Genomic DNA, 22,329 nt, shown 5'->3' with positions numbered 1-22,329 from the left:
ACATAGCCATTACGCTAACTGCTGGTCCCAAGTCAGTGCAATATTCATGAAAATTTAACCATTGCAATTAAACCAGATAGGTTCTGAAAAACTATGAAATACCAAAATGGCATAAAGAAATTATGTTTATTAGGGTATCCATGCATTTTCATCATCTTCAGAAGAGCAACAACTACTGAAAGTGAAAGGAGAGCAATGAGGGTTTGGTGAGAGTAATCATAAATAACACGTTAACCTGACTTGCAACGTCATTAGTACGTTTACGGTTTTGCTGATGTTTTAATTACATCAATGCTAAATGTGAAGTTAATATCCCCCTTTTGAGATAATAAGCAAGACATTAGGAAAGAAAGCTACATAAATAAGTAGCACGTAGCTGCATCAGTAGGAAGCCTGAATTTATCTGAGGCACTGAGGGACCCAGCATGAACTTCTCCCCCTCTGAAGGGTTTAGTCATTTGGCTTGAAAGGCTTGTCATTTCAAGATTGAGACAGATTTAAAGTTTCTCAAAGCATGACCTTTTTTTTTTCTTTTATTCTTGATCAACTCAGGCTAAATCTGAAAGCATAGAGAAAGACTTGAGAACAATTTCAAAGTTGTTACTTAAAAATACCTTTTTAAACTGCCATGCAGAACATTCTGCTAGCATATTTTCACTTTCGTGTTCACAGTAAAGTTTAAAGAACTTGAAATCTCCTTAGGTTGGGAAACGGTTCATGTAAACACTATTTCCATTAACACCACATTGAAACTATCACTAATGGAGAATGAATTTAAAATTAAATTAACTTCACACATATTTTTAAAATAAAATTTGAATTGGTTCGTGTGTCTGCAAAATTAATATCCTATTAGTTTAACTTTTCTCTAATAGATGAATGCAATTTATGACCAAAGAATCATTTAGCTGTCTGCTTTTTGTTTGCCTTAAATCTTTATAAACTTGAAATATAGTCTTCTTGACAAATGAGGTTACTAGAAACTAAATGGGAATTCTTATTTGCCACCACAGTGGTGACATGAAGAATCACAGCCTTTAGCTCAGGGCTACTAAGCTCTTAATAATGAGAGAAAGGTGTTCCATCTTCACCTATGGTAGAGCTACAATTACAATGAACAAAAATAGCTGCCAAGCCTTCTCCAAAAAATATTCATGACGGGGAGAAAAATATTGATTTTAAATGCCAAGAAATGAAATATCTTCTAAAGTGTTCATTTCAATCCAACTATTATTTTCCAGAAGAAACTGAATGGACTGTAAAGTGTTTCATAGTGCTATTTCACATTTAACATTTTTTTTCAAGAAAAAGTCCAAAGCAAGAACTTGTAATCAATCTCTCTCTCTCCCTCCTCTCACATACGTATGCATACTCTTCCTCTTTCTTGCTTGCTCTCTCTGCTTCCTTAACAACAACAACAAAAAACAAATAAAACACTTCATAATATGTAGGAGAGAATTAAGCTGTATGAGAACACAAATGGGTTTGCTTGATCTTTTCTTATTTTAAGTAGAATATTATAAGTTAAATAATGTCTATAAAATATGGAATATGCAGATGAGCTATTATCTTTGATGAGAGCATCACACTGTCTTAGTTCTCATACTTTAGTAGCAAGCTTCTCTTTTATGTAGTATCAAATTATGGTATTATGTGAGTTCTATGATATTAGGAATCTGCCTTTAGACACAATTAGGATTGATTATTTGCCACAGCTTTGTACATAAATTGTGTAATTACTATGACATGAGTGCTAGTACATTGTCATCTTTTTTTGAAATTGGCATCTTTGATTTAAACGGGCTTTTAGAAGAAGGTATGAAAGAAAATGAAACATGTGAAAAATTATTTTGGACACCTTTCATGTATTATTTCACATTGTCTTAGCGAGACTTGATTTAGCCCTATCTTTGGCCATTGCAGTGGTGGATTGTATTCCAGAGGTTCAGTCTATATGTTTTTGGTTTTTTTTAGGTTTTTGCTGTGAAATGTGTGCATTTGCTGAATAGAGTCATGGAGAGGGAAAGTGAGAAATCATCCCACAGGGGAGTTGACCATGCTGTAAATTCTTTTCCTTCATTCTACTCTCAGGACTTGGGCATATGTGCGTATGTTTCTGATGTGATTTTCAATCCACCAGGTCAAGGACTTGACCCATGGTCTGCCATGTGGGAATGCAGGGTCTTAACCACCATGCCACCTGCTGGCCCACCAACCAGATTCTTATTGGTGTAAGCTGAGAACACTCACTGTAGCTTCGTAGTCACACTTCTTGTTTGTTTTTGTTTTCTTTTATTCTAGTGCTTCTTTAAAGCTCTCTCTTGAATATGCATTTTTAATAAAATAATTTTCATTTTCTCATAACTTTACATCTGTGAAGATATCTTGTGCAACATCAGACAGAAGTCCCTAATAATGCTTTCTCTTTGTGTCTCCTATGCGGGTGGTTCAGAGACACATTTATAAAGTTTCACAGAAGATCCAGAAGGGAGAATGTACCAGTGCCCTATATTGGTGGCAATGCATTCACACATTCCTCATTGACTTTTCCTTCTTCTGTTTTATATCTCCTTTACTTCTGTCTGTGGCCTAAAATCACATTATGAAGTTGCCTACACACAAGCCTTTCTAAATCTCTGCTCTTGTGGGGATTCTATGATAGGATAAACTGATTTCTAATTAGTAATGTTTTGTAGCATTAACATCCATACGTAGATGGTCAGTTATTTCTTTTTTGAAAATATTTATATTTTATTCATGATGGAGAGTGTGTGCATTAGAAAGAGATGGAGAGAGAAAAGGATAGACAAGTATGCCCTAGCAGAGTCTGGTCATGTCACAACCTCTTTCTCCGAGGCCTCCAGATCCACAGGATCCTGGGAAATGTACATGTCCACCCAGTGTTTTTCAGGGTAACTGGCTAGTGATCCAAATTGCAATTGGGTATGTGGCTTCCAGCACTGCAGCCTGACACCCTACTGATTGTGAAACAGAACCAGAACTCAGGGTATCAATTACTGAGGCTCTAGTAGATCCCAGAATTTAGTGTAACAAGGGTAACACTCAGCTAGACACTTTGATGGTCAATTTCTTGCTCTGTCTCTTCCACCTAAGTATACATGAATTGGGACAAAACTGATGGACAGAAACCTTCTGCCACAACCTGCACAGATAATGTTCTAGAAGGCAGAGCACCCCAGAGACATTATTTTCCTCTTCTAAATTCTGAAAAATGCAATCCAAAAAATTACTCAAAATGTACTATTTCTGCTGTGATTGCAGACTTACTTTAATTTTTTCCAAATACTAAAAAGTAGAAATAATGGACAGTTTGCACATAGCATCTACAAAAAAGGCTAAATTTTAACACAGGAAGATTATAAAATATCATACAATTGAATATTTGTGTTAGGTGAGTCTTTAAGTGGCTATAAAATACACTTTGTAATCCAGTTTCTTTTTATATTTTTTATATTTAGCCATAGTTTCCATATTATTACTGCCCTTGGTTTTATAGTTATAATTTTAGTATCAAGTGATCTTTTCTTACATAGACTGATCTTTTAATATTTATTATCATAATTTTAAGTGAATGAAAATATCTAAAAGAAACAAAGGAGAAGCACAGAGTAAATCATTTCAAATACCATATTAAAGAGAACTTTAATTTCAAAAGAAATATTTGCAAGTAAAATTTTTAGACTGAATGGCCTTATTCTTTAACCTTAGAAAGTCACTGTGAAATTTTATTTAAGTTAGGTCTTGGAAATAGACATAGTCCAACGTGTTTCCCCACATGAAAACCCAATAACTAAATAAAAGCAATGGAATATAATAGCAAGATTTATATTCAATTCATTTAAATAGTTATGTATAAGTAAATGTGACTCTAAAACTTACACATAAAATTTAAAATATAGCAGTGTAGGTGTTATCAGGTTAAGATTTAACATTCAGGATATATTAAAGTTCTAATTTGTTAAAAGGAGGATATAATTTAAAGGCAATGGAGATGCTTGCCTTTCTAAAAAACTCTACTTAATTCTATTTTTCTCATATAGTGGAGGTAAGGAATAAAATCAATTAAAAGAATTAAGTATTGTGCATGGCACATACCAGACTTTTTAGAAATAATAATATAATTATTATGGCGAACACATTTATACACCTTTCTACAAAACAACTAGAAGAAATGTAATTTCCATAAAGGATGCCCTATCTTGAATAAGAAAAGATGAACTGAAATCTTTTTATTTCACATCCCTTGATAACCCAGTCGTGTAAAATGCCATGTAATGAGATGTCTCATTTTTTAATGTGTTGTGAACTTGAGCCTACAACATTAGCGGGAAGGTTTAATACCTCTGGAAAGCAGTCGCGGCTGAGCTGCAGGGGCTCCACGGACGTGTGAAACTCTGAGCTGTGGGCTGTGTTTTCATTAAGTGCATTTTGCTTTCCTGCTGCTTTTATTTCTAAGCTCCACCCTGAAAAGCACAGGTCTCTTTAGCAAAATTAAGGTAAAGCAGAGTGATCTCTCTTTGGGCCGTAATCGTGTGAAATAGATTAAGAAATACACTTGCTCATGCCAGCATGCAGCAACTAAACACAGACAAATGTTCACAGATTCAAATCACAGAACAAAGGCAGTGCACAATGAGACTTGTCATTATTTATCTTTACCCAGACAGGTGTATAGGAGTGTGTGTGGGTATGTGTGGAGGTGGAGAGGGAGCAGAGGCTGGTGTGGTTTACAGAAATCTTTCCCCTGAGAAAGCAGAAAGTAACAAAAAAAAAAAAAAAAAAAGAAAAGAAAGAAAAGAGAATATGATAACTTGACAAATAAGAATTTTATTTTCTGTCAAAGTCACACACAAAAAATTCCACTTAAAATACATAGTAAAAGTTATAGGACTAAGGTATTATTCTAGAGTTGATCTTGACATATCATGCCATTTGTTTTGAATAAGCCTCATGATGATCTTACGTGCAGTTGTAGATAGATAATTATTATGTAACAAGGGTAACACTCAGCTAGACACTTTGATGGTCAATTTCTTTCTCTGTCTCTTCCACCTAAGTATACATGAATTGGGACAAAACTGATGGACAGAAACCTTCTGCCACAACCTGCACAGATAATGTTCTAGAAGGCAGAGCACCCCAGAGACATTATTTTCCTCTTCTAAATTCTGAAAAATGCAATCCAAAAAATTACTCAAAATTGTACTATTTCTGCTGTGATTGCAGACTTACTTTAATTTTTTCCAAATACTAAAAAGTAGAAATAATGGACAGTTTGCACATAGCATCTACAAAAAAGGCTAAATTTTAACACAGGAAGATTATAAAATATCATACAATTGAATATTTGTGTTAGGTGAGTCTTTAAGTGGCTATAAAATACACTTTGTAATCCAGTTTCTTTTTATATTTTTTATATTTAGCCATAGTTTCCATATTATTACTGCCCTTGGTTTTATAGTTATAATTTTAGTATCAAGTGATCTTTTCTTACATAGACTGATCTTTTAATATTTATTATCATAATTTTAAGTGAATGAAAATATCTAAAAGAAACAAAGGAGAAGCACAGAGTAAATCATTTCAAATACCATATTAAAGAGAACTTTAATTTCAAAAGAAATATTTGCAAGTAAAATTTTTAGACTGAATGGCCTTATTCTTTAACCTTAGAAAGTCACTGTGAAATTTTATTTAAGTTAGGTCTTGGAAATAGACATAGTCCAACGTGTTTCCCCACATGAAAACCCAATAACTAAATAAAAGCAATGGAATATAATAGCAAGATTTATATTCAATTCATTTAAATAGTTATGTATAAGTAAATGTGACTCTAAAACTTACACATAAAATTTAAAATATAGCAGTGTAGGTGTTATCAGGTTAAGATTTAACATTCAGGATATATTAAAGTTCTAATTTGTTAAAAGGAGGATATAATTTAAAGGCAATGGAGATGCTTGCCTTTCTAAAAAACTCTACTTAATTCTATTTTTCTCATATAGTGGAGGTAAGGAATAAAATCAATTAAAAGAATTAAGTATTGTGCATGGCACATACCAGACTTTTTAGAAATAATAATATAATTATTATGGCGAACACATTTATACACCTTTCTACAAAACAACTAGAAGAAATGTAATTTCCATAAAGGATGCCCTATCTTGAATAAGAAAAGATGAACTGAAATCTTTTTATTTCACATCCCTTGATAACCCAGTCGTGTAAAATGCCATGTAATGAGATGTCTCATTTTTTAATGTGTTGTGAACTTGAGCCTACAACATTAGCGGGAAGGTTTAATACCTCTGGAAAGCAGTCGCGGCTGAGCTGCAGGGGCTCCACGGACGTGTGAAACTCTGAGCTGTGGGCTGTGTTTTCATTAAGTGCATTTTGCTTTCCTGCTGCTTTTATTTCTAAGCTCCACCCTGAAAAGCACAGGTCTCTTTAGCAGAATTAAGGTAAAGCAGAGTGATCTCTCTTTGGGCCGTAATCGTGTGAAATAGATTAAGAAATACACTTGCTCGTGCCAGCATGCAGCAACTAAACACAGACAAATGTTCACAGATTCAAATCACAGAACAAAGGCAGTGCACAATGAGACTTGTCATTATTTATCTTTACCCAGACAGGTGTATAGGAGTGTGTGTGGGTATGTGTGGAGGTGGAGAGGGAGCAGAGGCTGGGGGGGGTTACAGAAATCTTTCCCCTGAGAAAGCAGAAAGTAACAAAAAAAAAAAAAAAAGAAAAGAAAAGAAAGAAAAGAGAATATGATAACTTGACAAATAAGAATTTTATTTTCTGTCAAAGTCACACACAAAAAATTCCACTTAAAATACATAGTAAAAGTTATAGGACTAAGGTATTATTCTAGAGTTGATCTTGACATATCATGCCATTTGTTTTGAATAAGCCTCATGATGATCTTACGTGCAGTTGTAGATAGATAATTATTACTCTCCTCTTCCTATAGCATATGGCCAGATTCTTCTTCCTAGGGGGATATTATTCCAGGTTTAGGCAAAGTAGGGATAAACTAGCCCAGAGAAGAGTGTGCCTTTTCTTTCAGCTTACCTTAATATCTTATTTTTATATGCTGTCCTGGGAGGGAAAACAATAAAAGCATGGAATACTCTAGAAACAAAGAGCTGGTGTGAAATTTTGTTTGCAGCATACAAAATTCCCTCCCTGTACTGACTTCAGCAAAATGAAAGCAGGCTGAAGATACTATTCTTGAATGGCATATGTCTGAACAGAAATTCCCAGCCAGTATTGGTCAGGAGTATTCTAGATTCAATTACTCAGTCCAGTATTTAGTAGAACTTAATTGGGAGTCTGTAAATCACCTTGACTATTCCTGAATAGGCATAGATTTGCTCTTTAGGGAAAATAAATTTATCCTTATTAAGAGACTAAGAGGGCATCAGAATTAGAGTGAAGTCATATAACAATGAGAATGTGATCTTTGAAGAAGAACGGACAAATCGTCCAGTGAGGGGACAAAATAATTCTGTTGCCTAGGACACATCTATGTATCAAGAAATGGGACAAGTGCACTGGCAAATGATTCTTGGGATCAAGGTTTGAGAGAACATCAATTGATCAATAGGAGTTAGAAGAGTTACAAAACTTCAGGAAGAATTTTGGCTCCAAATCAGGAGAAAATGTCTGTGGCTTTCCTTGTTAATTTTTAGGTAGCACCATTATGGATAGAAGGTGGTCTCTTGAAATATGTTGGCTGTTTAAAAAACCAGCAGACAAATTAGGCATCAGGGTGGGTGCATCTGACCATGCTGTGGAGAATAGCAGTCTAAGTACTGACATTGGTCATCAGAAGAACGAGGAAATCCTGTTATCTGAGGGTCCTGGCTTAGTAGCTCCCTTCTGAAAAACTAAGAGCATGGTTCTAAAGAGAGGTATAGCCAATGAGAAGAATCAGTTGCCCCAGGCACGTTTGAAGTGCTGAAGAGAAGAACCAGTGGGCCCATCCACCTTTGATATAGTCAATGGGATGAAAACAATCAGTGGGTCTATCTGATGATCAACCAAGTTGACCAGGTAAAGAAATTACAAACCCCATGGAACATAACTGCTGGAGCCCTTGAGCTACCCTTCTCTCCCCCAATGGTGCCTGCCTTTACCTCTGGTGGGGAGGGTTGTAGTTTTACCTTCACTTAATAAACTACCCTTTATGGTGCCATTTTTTTTTAAAAATGGCACTGGGGACGGTACATGTCATAGTGGTTATATTGTTGGACTCCCACATGGCTGACTGTGGTTCAAGAGGAGAATGGATGGGAATGGATTGCTGCATGGCCATACCCCATGTGTGTGTGTGTGGGGGGGGGTGATTTTTTTGCCCTCTCTCTCTCTGAAGAGTGCACTTCCTCTATGGCAAAAAAACCTCTAAAAAAGGGAGAAAAAGTGGTACTTCCTTTCAAATTATGAAGAATTTTGAAAATTCATTAAAATGTTTTGGATTGTCACAGGTTTGGAGGAAAATAATCATTTGGGGGAGTGACCCTGGGGTGTGAGCTATCCAGAATTGTCTAAGAAAAACAGCATGTTGAAAACGTGTCTTAATTTTTGCAGGATTTTGAAATATTTCCCTAGATACATTTGTGGATCACAGACCTATTTTAATTTATTGAGTGTAGAACATAACTCTCTTATACATATAAACACAAAGTAATTTGGTTTTTGCATGAGTATGATGTATACTGAAGGTACTTGGGACATAAATATTGCATAATTCTAGAGGTTATTGCACTTTATTTTGTTCAGAAATGTAAAATAATTGTTTATCATTTAACAGAAAATCATATTGCCAAAACTCTTGTCATAATTCGAGTAGCCTATAAAACATACTTGAATCAGTAGGTTTTGCAGCTCTTTCATTTAAGATATTTTTAATGGATGCAAACATAAAACCAGTTCATTTTGTATTCTAGTGCAGCTCTCAAACATTTACACATGAACATTATGATAAATTACATCTTCCTTATTTCTCTTTTACATGTCATGACATCATGTTGATTCTCTGAAATTGTATGTACTGGTAAATTATATTATCTATGAATTTCATTTCAGAATAGTAGAGAACATGTCAGATATTTGTAATAAAAGGGGAAGTAGGTCTGATAAGGCTGAGAATCCTCTTCCAGTTTTCGTAATATTAGAAAACAGTCCTTGGGAGATACTGGGAAATAAGAGGACACATTAAAACAGTTTATTGTTCTCTTATATCGCAAACTTAGCCTATGATAAGTGACTTGACAGTGTTTTCCTTTGAATTTTGCCAAGGAACTTTCGATTTGTGAAATTTCTGGTAGTTTTGTTTCTTATAGACGAAAATATTATTACCTTTATTTTGGAGGAATGCATTAGGATGTGCCATTTAGTTACATGAAAAAGAGACAAACAACTATTTGAAAGAAAAGGGCACTATTATCTTATGTGTAGACTATTTAGCTTACATATAGGCTATACAGGTTGAGAGAGTGCGCTATCAATGTCCACTGTATTTATCATCTACTGTGACTAATGCAAATAGGAGGTATCATTATCAACTATGACTTTGAATTATGGAAAAAAGTTATTTTTCAAAATCTGATAGATATTGGGACCAGCAGTTAGCATAATGGCTATGTCACTGGACTCCCACGTAGTTGACCGCGGTTCACGTCTGGGATCCAATGGCTTAAAACTCACGCCGGGTGCGTGTGTGTGCGTGCCCAAGATCCTGAGAGGAGAAAGGAGAAGGGATTGTGGCGTGGGCATCCCCCGGGGGGGGGGTGGTGGTGGTGATTTCTCGCTTTCTCTCTGTCTCTGTCTGTCTGGCGAGCACACGCTCCCTATAGCAAAAACCTCTCCAAAAAAAAAAAAAAGAAAGAGAATCTGATAGGTATTTATAACCACGTCTGTGGTTCCTTGGCTTAGGGATATTAAGTCACAGGAAACAGGAAATATGTAGTAGGCCATTTAACCTGCCCTCTTAGACCTTGGAATTCACACTATATTTTATTTTATACAACTCTAGAGATAAGGGTTTGAAGTCATATTAAGTTCATCATTAACAGTAATTGAACCAGGGCCAGCAGGTGGCATGGTAGTTAAGGACAGTGGACTCTCACATGGCCGATTGCAGTTCGCGGCCTGGACCTAGTGGCTTGTTTTCTCACTTTCTCTCTCTCTCCCTTGCCTTTGCTCTGTCCCTCTCTGTTCAAAAAAATTAAATAAATACATATATACATACATAGAGTTAAATAAAATAGTTCTTAAAAAAAGTAATAAAACGAAACACCATGTAACTGATATACTCCTAAAATAATGAAATAGGACATATTGGTTATATAACATGTACTTTTTGGTGGTCTAATTCAAAATTTTTTTGGGGGGATAGTTATGCCAGCTTATATCCTTTGTGGTATGTGCCTGTGTGTGTGTGTGTGTGCATGCGTGCATGTGTGTGTGTGTGTGTGTGTGTGTGTAATTTGCTTTGTTTTGATTTTAAGATGTTACATTAGTTTAGCTGTTTACTTTCTAGAGACCCAATTTAGGGCTATATGAGATTTCCAGTAGTATAATCAAATAAGGTCTGCATCTTGAGTTTCAAACACATTTTTTGATTTATTTTTTGTTTTGCTTTGGCCACAGGGCATATATACTCACGAGAGAAAGACACTGAGATATATAGAAAGGGAGAAAGCACCCCTTGATGGGGGTCACAGCACAATCTCTTCTCATTTCTCCACCCTATAAGGATTGTTGGCACACAAGTACATGTGCCAGTATGTTTTTCAAGTTCCCGAGGCCAGGATTCAAACCATGCAGTCCACCATGTGGGACTAGGCCATGAAGCCAACCCCTGACAAATTTTCTATATGTTCTGAACAGGCATGAGTCGGTGCCAAAAGAGCCTACTTACATTAATCAAATCAGATACAATTTTCTGTCCACTGACATGCTGAAATCTAGTAAAAGGAGGTACTATGAATGGATGACCCTGACAGAGTAAGATGAGATTAGTAAGACTGGAGTAAATTAAAACAGGACGCTCTCTCCATAGTGAGAGCCCATTGTTTTGCTACACTACTGAAAAGCTTTTACTGCACCTCACTGAAAGTGGGTGGTTGAATTGGGTAACTATTTTTAATCCTCGAGCACAGCCTAAAATGACAACAAATCCTAACACAAAATTCCACACCTGTATGTTTTTACTTTTTTACTTTTCGTTCCACATATATTTTTCCATGTTAATTTCACTCTCATGTTTTCACTCAGGAGCCAAGATTTTAATGATGGAAATAAAAAAGAGGAAAAGGTGATATATTACATTGAAAAGAATTTCTGCATAAGTCATATATAACAACTCACTGGCTGACGTAGATATCTTTTAGGTTAGGTGCAGTGCCTGTTCTTTTGCCATATATACGATGCCACAGAAAGCAAGCATCGACACAGTGCAACCAGTTTTTCAGGATTAGAAAAGCTTCTGATTATTGTCCACAAAGACAGAAATCTCTGGGGGCTAAAAGCCCACATAAATACTTGAGTAACAGGCCAATAAAAGTGTGTGTCAGGGGGACCAGCAGTTAGCGTAATGACTATGACTATGTCACTGGACTCCCATGTAGTTGACCGTGGTTCGAGTCCTGGACAGTTGGCTTAAACTCATGCTGGGCACGTGTGCGTGTGTGCCCAGGATCTCGAGAGGAGAATGGAGGAGAAGGGACTGTGGCATGGCCATCCCCCCTGTGGGGGTAATTTCTCGCTTTCTGTCTCTCTAGTTCTCTCTGTCTTTCTGGCAAGCGCATTCATCCTATAGCAAAAAAAAAAAAAAAAGTGTGTGTGTGTGTGTGTGTGTGTGTATAAACCAATAAGTCTCATATCACTTCTTGAATACATTTGTTGAACAATATCTAATCTTATTTATTTTATGATTAATGGAATATGACTCCAATCTCCTTTCCCTGCAATTGTGGAAAATAAATAAAAGTTCTGTCTATTTCCTGAACAATTTTTAAAATACATTGTTGAGATATAATTTACATACTATACTATTCACTCTTTTTAAGTATATGAGCCAATGGCTTTTGGTATTTAAAATTACTAATGTTTTTAAATTGTGGTGAATACATATGTGATGAATACAGAGAGAGAGAGAGAGAGATTTTTATGGAAACAATTCAACACAGTGACATTAGTTATATAAACAATGTTGTGTGACCATCACCATTGTTTTCAGAATACTTCATTATCCTTTACAGAATATTTACAAGACAGCCTATATTCTTTCTTTAAAAAATACTAAAGAATGTGTGTGCTTGCCAGAGAGAGATGAGAGACAGAGAAAGGGAGAAATAGAAAGCATCCCCTCAAAGGAGAATGGTCACACCACAATCCCTACTCCTCCACTACTCCTCCATTTCTCCATCCTGTTAGGATCTGGGATAGGCAAGCACTTGTACCCAATGTGGTTTTAAGCCACAGGGCCTAGGATTCAAACTGAGGCCAGTGATGCGGGATCTAGCTCTCTTAGCCATGAGGCTATGTAGCTGGCTCACTTGACTTAGAAAAAGTAATGCACAATATAAGGAAAGTATTATTTTCAAATTATAAAGAGATATTTTAAAGCTTTTTCTTTATAAAATGTATTAATGTATTTATTTCTTGAACAAAACAGAGAGAAATAGAGAGAACCAGGAAGGGTCTGCAGGCTGTGATTCACGCCCAGCACCAACCATTCTCAGATCACAGGCATCTGTGGGCTTAGTGTACTCAGGGAGGTCTTTGGATGCAACCCTAAACTCTCCCACGTAGGCAGCCTTGAAAAGCATTTCATTCTACTTCTGTGCCACTGTTCATGCCCTTTAAAGCTTTTGCTTGTTTGTTTGTTTGTTTGTTATGTGTTTATGTTTGGTGCAGGACAATAGCTGTAGTAGGCAATAAAAAAAAAAAAAGAAAGAAAATGGGAATGTATGATGGAAATTAGAAGTTCACAATGGAATGCCTCTATACTTTCACCCATGTGACCACACATCTGCCCATCTTTTCGGATCCAGCAAAAGCAGGTTTATATCCACATGATTATAAGTGCTAGTGCACATCTATTTCTACAACAGGCTGAGTTCACCTCACAGATATAAACTAAAACATGCACACAGAGGGGTATTGAGAATAGAAAACAAAATACTCAGGAAACTTATCTGTGGAGATGGATGCATGAAGGTCTATGCCAATTAAAAAGGAAACATGTTTTGAAACAAGAGGTTAGATAAATTTGATAGTTCTTAAACATGCCCACAGGTTTTTGGACCTTCCATTCCTCAAGCAATGGAGTCCAGTTCCCTTCCCTTTAAATGTGGATTCAGCCAGACTCTGAGACACAGTTGGTAGCACACCAGACTGCAGAGTTAGAAGGCACATGCCAACTGTGGCTTGGTATGTGAATATATAACCAGGATCTTGGCAGACTGGAAGGAGGGTATTATGGTGTAATAAGCCCTTTGGAGGGTGCTTTTCACTCTCTTTCATTCTCTCATGTGCATACATGTGTTCTATCATGAAGTGTGTGTGTGTGTGTGTGTGTGTGTGTGTGTGTGTGTGTGTATGGAACAGAACCACAACTTTCTTTCTAAGAAGTAAAATGAGGAAGAAATAAAATTGCTGACTCCTGTAACTAGGTTAGGAAAGGCAATACAGCTTCTGCTGGGCTCCTATTTGGAACCTGACCTTCATGCTATGAGGAAACCCAGTCAACATGGGGAGCCCATGTGTACATGCTTTATTAGAGGGCTCCTACTGAAGTCCAAGCTAAGAGCACCCATATTTGGACATGTGAATAAGGAAGCGATCAAAATAACTCTAACCCAACCATCTATCTACAACCACATGAGAGGCTCTGAGCAACAACCAATGAGCTGAGCTCTGTCAACTCCTGGAACCCTGAGAGATGGTAATAAGTGATCATCACTTTTTGTCATTAAATTGGGGAAAATTTGTTAATTCTGCAGTAGATAACCACAACAGTACGTGAAGTGATTAAGACAATATAATTGAACAAGTTACATGGAGAGTGATTAACAAAGGCAGGAAGACAGCTTGTCTTGTCTATATTTGCTTTCCTTGAAAAAGTAAAAAAAAGGAGGAATAAGTTTTTAAAATTATTGTTTATCTTGGTTTTTCTTGTTGGTATAATTGGTTAAAAAGGATTTCAAATGAAAATAAATTTAAAAGTGTCTAAAAAAGATGAATTGTAAAGATTTTTATAAAGTAATGTAGAGAGAGTTTAAATTTTTTGATTACTTATTTGTTGAGGAGGGCATATTTCTTACCTTTGGAATAAGGTTCTCATTTGACCTTTAAATTAATAATATCTCATAAACATGTGACTTGTGTAATAAATAACTTTAATTATTTCTATTCATTCTTTAAACAACATATATCTATTAATTGCTGAGTATTTTGTTAGAAATATAAGATATAATCTCCACACACAAAGAGCTTATGAGGAAATCTTATGGGTAAAACAAAGAAGTAAATCAAGTCCTATGGATAAATACAAGATCTATGATACCATATAAGGGTATTTCATTAGCTTTTTAGAGAAGTTGAGGGGGGTATGTGTCAGGAAGGACTTTTTAAAGGGAATCATGGCTATATTAACAAGAAGAAACTTAGAATTCCCCAGTGAAGCTCTAGAGGCAGATGGGGAGTTGGGGGAGAAGGGTCAACAATTATTCTGGGAATTGCATGTGTCTCAGTGTGACTGGATCAGAGATCACAAGGCAGAAGAGAAAGAAGACACAACATCATGGGATGCTTCAGTCATATGAATTATTTTGAACTTTATCCTGAAGGCTTTGGTAGACCGTTAAATGCTTTTAATCAAGAGAGAAACATGATCAAGTTTGATTGCAATGTGGAAAACATTTGAAAGAGGCAGACAAGACTAGAATCGGGTAGGCCAATAAGAGCATTTTTGTAGCAATTTAGTGGAGAGAAGACAGACTGAGCTGGGGAATGGTGCAGGAAGAAGCACCTTAAAAATGGGAGGAGAGCTATGGTTCAGTCCCAGACTATGGATTCTCAACTCTGCATAAAGGCCTTTTGAACCATGATAAAAATAGATCACAAATTCATCATCTCATTTCAGGAGGGACATATCTTGGGTGTATATTTCAGAGTGCCAAAGTGCTATCCATGTGGCATTCTGGATTGAATGCCGTACGTGTTGTAAAAACATACAGGTGCTTTGATAAGCTAGCAACAGATTTCAAGCACAAAAATTTTCTTATAATGAGAAATCTTTGCCTCAACAGTAACTTACATGAAAACAAAGACCGGTGCGTATATATCTGTGTGGCAAATGAATATTCATGCCTCATGAGTCATTTTAACATTTTCACAGTCTGACCTTGAATGAGGGGTCAAAACACCACTCATTAAAAAAATGATAACCCTTTTCATATAAACCTACATGGTATTGCAAATTGGAATTTGTTCAGCCCCTTTTGAGATTGATTTCTCAAATTAGGACAGTGTTCACAATGTTAACAATGCCAGTGTGATTTGAATGAAAACAACACCTATGGATACAGTTAATTTATTTTGTAAGCATTACTTATGTGAAGTATATGTATGTGTATGTGATGCATCTGCATTAAATAATTATATTGGAGATACACATGTATATTTATACATGCATAAATACTTGGAATGAGTAAACTGAGCCAGTCAAGAACAGAATCTGCTTCTAATGCATTCCATATAAATTCAATGAGGAATTAAAATAATTCTTTGCCAACAGAGTGGCTAATGTGATAGGACAACTGCTTTCTTCTGCTACTACCAGAACAAATTAACATTACTGTGAGGAGAAAAAAGAAGTGGTTTGCAATTGCTATCACAAAATTAAGATTACAGTTTTTTTGGATTTTGCTTTACAATTTCTACAATAAATAACCATAGTAGCTTTAACTATTTTCATTAAGCCAAAATGCTGTAATTTAAATCACTTATACTGTCACTGAAATTGCCAGGGAATCGTTAGGAATAAGTATTTATAGAAATTCAAAAGGGAAATTTATATTGCTATAGACTACATATTTGCATTATTTATTTCACTTTATTATAAAATGTTGTTATGAAGAAAGATTAATCTAGGGTTTAAAAGATGGGTCAGAATGATGACACACAGGTGATCTCTCTGTTAGGGTTGGAGATTCAAGAAGCCATCCAAAATATCGTAAAAATGCATGTTATGAAAAAATGCATTACCTTTAAAATTTTTGCTCCAAAATAAACATAGATGTTAAATTAATTTTTCCTTGAACTCTTTGAAGTCTCCTCATAAATATTCATTATAACTGGAGAGTAGAAACTTACTATGTTGCAAGTCATTCATGATATTTTAATTGTTTAAGTACAAGATAATTATTATGCAAGTAGAACCTGGAGGGAAAGCAACCAAGGGCAAAAAACAAATCTGAACCACATACCACGTGTCAAACATCGTCACATCATCTCAAGTTTTACAGTCATTGTGAGTTGGGTATGATTTACCTGATTTTCAAAGAAGCTATCTTGTACTTCTAAAAGTTATGCCTTCAAGGTCCTCTGGTTAAAAAGTTCTGGAGGTGGGATTTAAAGAGATCCCAGATCTCACAGTCTCGAGATGATCAGTCGGCCCTTGCTGCTTACTTCCCCAATATCACTGCTTGGCTGAGGATGCTATATTTCTAGTGTGAGGAACAAAAGTAAAGCAAAATCCAAAAAAACAGTAATCTTAATTTTGTGATAGCAGCATTATAGATTTAAACTGGAAGGAAATTTGGAGATCTATGAGTGCAAAGTCCCTACTTTAAAAAGGAGCCACATGAAAATTATAGTGGTTGACTCAATGTCATTGTCATTGTTGTGGGTTTGAGACTAGAATTCACATCATGTGAATTAGTCATTATGCCACCAGCAGATGGCGTAATGCTTATGTTGCTGGACTCCCATGTAGTCGACCGTGGTTTGAGTACTGGACCCCGTGACTTAAATCTCAGGCCAGGTGTATGTATATGCATGCCCAAAATCCTGAGAGGAGAATGGAGGAGAAGAGCTTGCAACATGGTCATCCCCCTGAGGGGAGGGGTGATTTCTCGCTTTCTGTCTCTCCAGTGAGTGCACGTGCCCTATAGGAAAAATCTCTCATAAATAAACAAGTCAATAAACAAACAAACAAACAAATAAATAAATAAATAAAATAATTCTCATTTCTTGAGCAATGCTGGAAATCCATTTACTGTAACATAAATCATAGTAAAAGAAATACTTAATGGTAATGAGATTGAATGTGTATATAAACAGAATATGTAACATTTGTCATGCTTGAATTTTTAGTTTTACTTCTCAGAAAATTAAGGTCTATAAAACTGATTTTGGGACTGGCAGGTGGCATGGTGGTTAAGGTGTTGGACTCCCAAACGGCCAATCCTGGTTCAAGTACTAGACCTGGAGGCTTGCCTTCTCACTCTCCTCTCTGTCTCTCTCTCTGTCTGTCTCTCTCTCTCTCATCAAATTGAAGGATGATTATAAATAATTCTTTACAAAAATTTGATCATTTCTCCTTTAAATTCACTGGCCTTTCTTCTCTTCATTCTTTTTACTTCAGCAGAAATGTTTGAAAGCAAAACATAACAATTAACAGAATTAAATGAAAATGTAAAACAATGTTAAATTATAAATGCCCTGTTTAAGATAAATTCATCCTGGCTTGGTTTAATATATATATATATTTTTTTTTTGGTCAGGACTTCTCTTTTTCTTTCACAGATAAGCTGAATTCTTTCACTGTCTATACCTTTGAACCCATCGCTGGTTCTTACCTGTGGGTATTCTCTAAACTGTGCATGAGCTACTGCTCTCAGGCTTTGACCCTGAAGGCACAATGTTTTTCAGTTTGAATCTCAGATAGTCTTCAGTTTGATGTAGAAATTGCACCTTTTCAACTCAAAATATCCTTAACCTCTGTCCACAGAATTTCTATAAACAAAGGGACCAGCAGTTAGCGTAATGGCTATGTTGCTGGACTCCCATGTAGTCGACCGTAGTTCACGTCCTGGACCCGGTGGCTTAAAACTCACACCAGGTGTGTGTGCGTGCGTGCCCAAGATCCCAAGAGGAGAATGGAGGAGAAGGGATTGCGGCGTGGTCATCCCCCCTGCGGGGTGATTTCTTGCTTTCTGTCTCTCTGTCTCTCTCTGTCTGTCTGGCAAGCGCACGCGCCCTATAGCAAAAACCTCTCAAAAAAAAAAAAGAATTTCTATAAACAAATATAATACATTACATATACAAACAAACTAGAATGGCCAATTCATTCCATTTTCTCAAGACCCATCCAGTTTTAAAATGGGAAGTCCTGGAAAAACATTCCACCTCAAAGAAAATGGGATTCAAACAAGTTTCAATGATATATTTTAGATAATTACTTAATTTGATTTTTCAAAACAACCCTCTGATTTAGATAAAGTAGAAATTAATCAGCATAGTGTGTCAAAAGTGTTCCTATTCCAGCTCCAGTTTTAACTCTCTTATCTTAGAGACTAGATCTGTTGTTTGTGTAAGTTTTTTATCTGTTAAAAATATCACTTAGAGGAGTCAGCAGATGGCATGGTGGTTAACACGCCGGATGCCCACACCGTCAACCTCAGTTCAAGTTATGGGCTTGGTGACTTGCTTTCTTGCTTTCTCTCTCTCTCTTTCTCCCTCTCTCTCTCTTTCTCTTTCTCTCACTCTGTCCCTCTCTGGTCAAATTGAAACAAATAAAGTTAAATAAAATAATTCTTAAAAAAATTAAAAATAAAAAAAATTACTTGGCAAAATAAGAGACCCATACGTGTCATCTGATTACTCACTTATTCAAACTTTAGGAAAAGATATGTGCTTGGAAACATTAAGTTGCTCAAGGAATACTTTTTTTTTTCAATTTTCCATCTGTCTTGATTTTTTAAATTAGTGTATACCTTTAGAGTGTACAACGTGGTTTTCTAAGCATGAATACAGTGCTCAAGGTAGTACTTTTAATGTGTGCTGCCCCTGGTACTCTATTCAACTGCCTCGCCTAGCTTCCACTGTCCCTTCAGGTTCCCCACCCTATATACTCTCTCCATACTTTGTAATCCTTACCTGCTTGTCCTGTGAGCACCAACAAGCATAATTTCCACAGTGTCTGCCACAGAGAATTTCTTCTCTGAGCTGCAAGTTACCTGTCCCAAGAGGAAAGAAGTTAAGATGCCTAAATTGACAGGCTCTGACACTGGCAAGCTTGTAACTTGTATCTGTCGAGATTTCCTCTCTGAACTCTAACTTCGTCCATTGTCAGAAGGGTAATGGGACATGATAATAGACTAGGGTTCTTCCTTCTCACATAGGGTATATGAAAATTAGCCGAGTGGTTATGAAATTATACTTTAAAGAACATGGAACAATTTCTGGAACATAGTAATGCATAGAAGTTTAAATGTTTTAATTACCTGGGGAAAAGCCCAAGAAAAATGTAGATTTAGAAAATTTAGGCTAGTTATAAAGATAATGGCTAAATGTGAACAAATTATTGTTATCACCTTTAAAATAGTTACTGTATATCAGGTATGTTACATAGTACTATATTGTATAATACCATATATTACATTATATCATATATTCTACAATAATATACATATATTCCTTGTATTTTCCTGTATGTATATGTGCTGGCAAAAGTGAATGACTTCAGAACCCATAAGAGTCCTCAGATTCACTTTAGAAAAACTTCCTTTTTGTCATGGGAACCTTGTAGAAAAACCTCGTGAAGTTCTATTATGGTTTAGTTCATTAGGTATATAGTCCATCATGAAGTAAATGAAGCCATTTCCTGAATTGGGCTAAAATTGGAAAGGTCATGATTCTCATTTTTTTCTCTCTTACTTTGTGTGAATTGCCATCAATTGATTATACTTAGTCACTGAGAATTGAATTAAGGGCAGGTTAGGATGAAAGTGAGTTAAATAGCATGCATAAAACAGGGTAATTAATAACTAATGGAATATTTAAAAGGGAAAGTAAATTACATACATTATTTTTTATGTAATAACTGAGATGCCACTGAGATTAGAATGTTAGTTTTTTTGAGGTGCATTTAGGAAGCGACTTCAGAATTTTCATGTGTGAGCCAAATGAAAATGTATGAGTGTAACAACATACAGACAGAAATTATTAGCAGTTTTTTGATCTAAGTCGAACTGTACTTTTCTTCTTGATTCAAAAATAGTTCGAATTAATTGATGAACTCATACTGGGAATGGATATAGGTGGACGGCTCCAAGAGTAAGTACCACAAAATAAATTTTGTAGCAAAGAAAGGACTGACACCCTCTGTGTAATCGGAGCTCTGCTTCACAGGAACCACTCCCTACCTCGACACACATACACTTCACTAGTCTGCTGTTTTCAATTTTTTTAAAGTCTATATTTTAGCCAGAAGGGTTTATATCAAGAATAAGCCATCAACTTGTATGGAGATGAAGAATGAAGGCCATAACCTTTCTATTTTATCTTTCTATTACTCCCAGCCTAAAAATGGCTCCTGGGGTAATGCCTATTTCTGTAAGAAATTCTTTTCACTGATCTCTTCTTTGTGGTCCTTATAATAGGCTGCATTCAAGAGCTTGTAAGCATCTAATGTACATGCACAGAAACTTCTTCAAGGGAGAAGAACCTGGCTCCTGAAGCCTGTGGACTGCCACTTGACACCGGGAATTCTGAAGTGCCCGCACTCGAAAAAAATCGTTCTCTTCCCTGGTGTCCTGATTAAAAAGGGCAATTCATGGCTTATTTTAAGAAGCTTCAGACTCTAGAGGCTGGTCCAATTTTCCCTCTTCTCTTTACAGGTGGTTTAGAGAATATGACTTGGCAACATTTGATTGTGTTTTCACAAATTATTAAGTAAATGGATCCTGATGGTGACAGTATATTAAACATCTGTACTTTCTTCACTCTGAACATGTGTGTGTACATGTGCAATGAAAGACTTAGGATACAAATACAATCTCTTGACAAGCCTGCTCAATAAATATCTATACATCTTAAATGCACACACACATATACCCACATACTTTTCCTTTTTCCTTTTGGGAGGTTCACTTATGTACTTGTTCTTTCTGATCTTATTTATTTATTTATTTACTGATATTTCTGTGTAGCTCAGACCAGTGATTGCTCATTTACAACTCTACTAGTGTCGATACAAACTTCAAGTTTTATATAAATTTTAAAGTGTAATGTTTGTGTTTAAAATCGCTTGGTGCAAATCTTTTCAATACTTCTTGAATACCGAATTATAATTACGCATATGTAAAGTGCAGCAATTGCACAGGTGTGCTATGTGATAAATGAACTATCTGGTAACTTGCCTTTCATAATTACAGTTTCACCTCATTTTGTCTCCTTCCATCCCTCTTTGAGCTTTTGATTTCTCTGCTGAATTGTACAAACTCCTCTGTGGCTCGAAATTATTTCATCTGATGTCAGAGGCGTTTTTCAACCTCTTTCAGGTGTGGTTTTATGAGCGAATGAAATGTTTGCTCTCTGTTCTATAACTGCATCCTATGAAGCATTTATAACAGATGTGGTATGATAATAAATCACTAAATTAACACTTGTCATGAATTTAAAATGAAATAACTTTGTGAGGAAAAGATTACCTAATAAGGTTTATCAAACATTATCTCACAATCAAAAGTGTATTACATAAGTTTAGATAATTTATGAATAAAATTGTAAGAATATGAAAAGCTAGATAGGCAATAACATTTCAATTTTTTTTTTTTTTTGAGAGGTTTTTGCTATAGGGCACGTGCGCTTGTCAGAAAGACAGACAGAGAGAGACAGAAAGCGAGAAATCACCCCCCAGGAAGGATGGCCATGGCAAAATCCCTTCTCTTCCATTCTCCTCTCAGGATCTTGGGTACCCACGCACACACGCTCAGCATGAGTTTAAGCCACCGGATCCGGGACTCGAACCACGATCAACTACATGGGAGTCCAGTGACATAGCCATTGTGCTAACTGCTGGTCCCAAAAATATCAAATATTTTTGATAGAAAATGACAACTATCTCAGATTAACTCATTTTATTTTCATGACTTTAAAACAGGGAAGACAGATATTTTTATCTTCATTTTGCCTATAGAGACTTCAAGTCACAGAGGTTATATAACTTGCCTGAGGTTTCTACAGCTAAAAAGTACAATAACTCAAAAAAAGAAGATATTTGGGGAC

The 22,329-nt window shown here is 35.9% G+C and overlaps 1 pseudogene; it reads right to left on the bottom strand.

Annotated features, from left to right (window-relative positions):
• The window catches only part of LOC102491071 (hsc70-interacting protein-like), a 123,300-nt pseudogene that overhangs the window by 81,189 nt on the left and 19,782 nt on the right, over positions 1-22,329 (bottom strand).

Source organism: Tupaia chinensis, unplaced genomic scaffold (genome assembly GCF_000334495.1).
Source record: "Tupaia chinensis unplaced genomic scaffold, TupChi_1.0 Scaffold000478_3, whole genome shotgun sequence".
Classification (NCBI taxonomy): Eukaryota; Metazoa; Chordata; class Mammalia; order Scandentia; family Tupaiidae; genus Tupaia; species Tupaia belangeri.
Note: the sequence above shows the minus strand (reverse complement) of the source record. Positions and strands in the feature narration are given on the sequence as shown.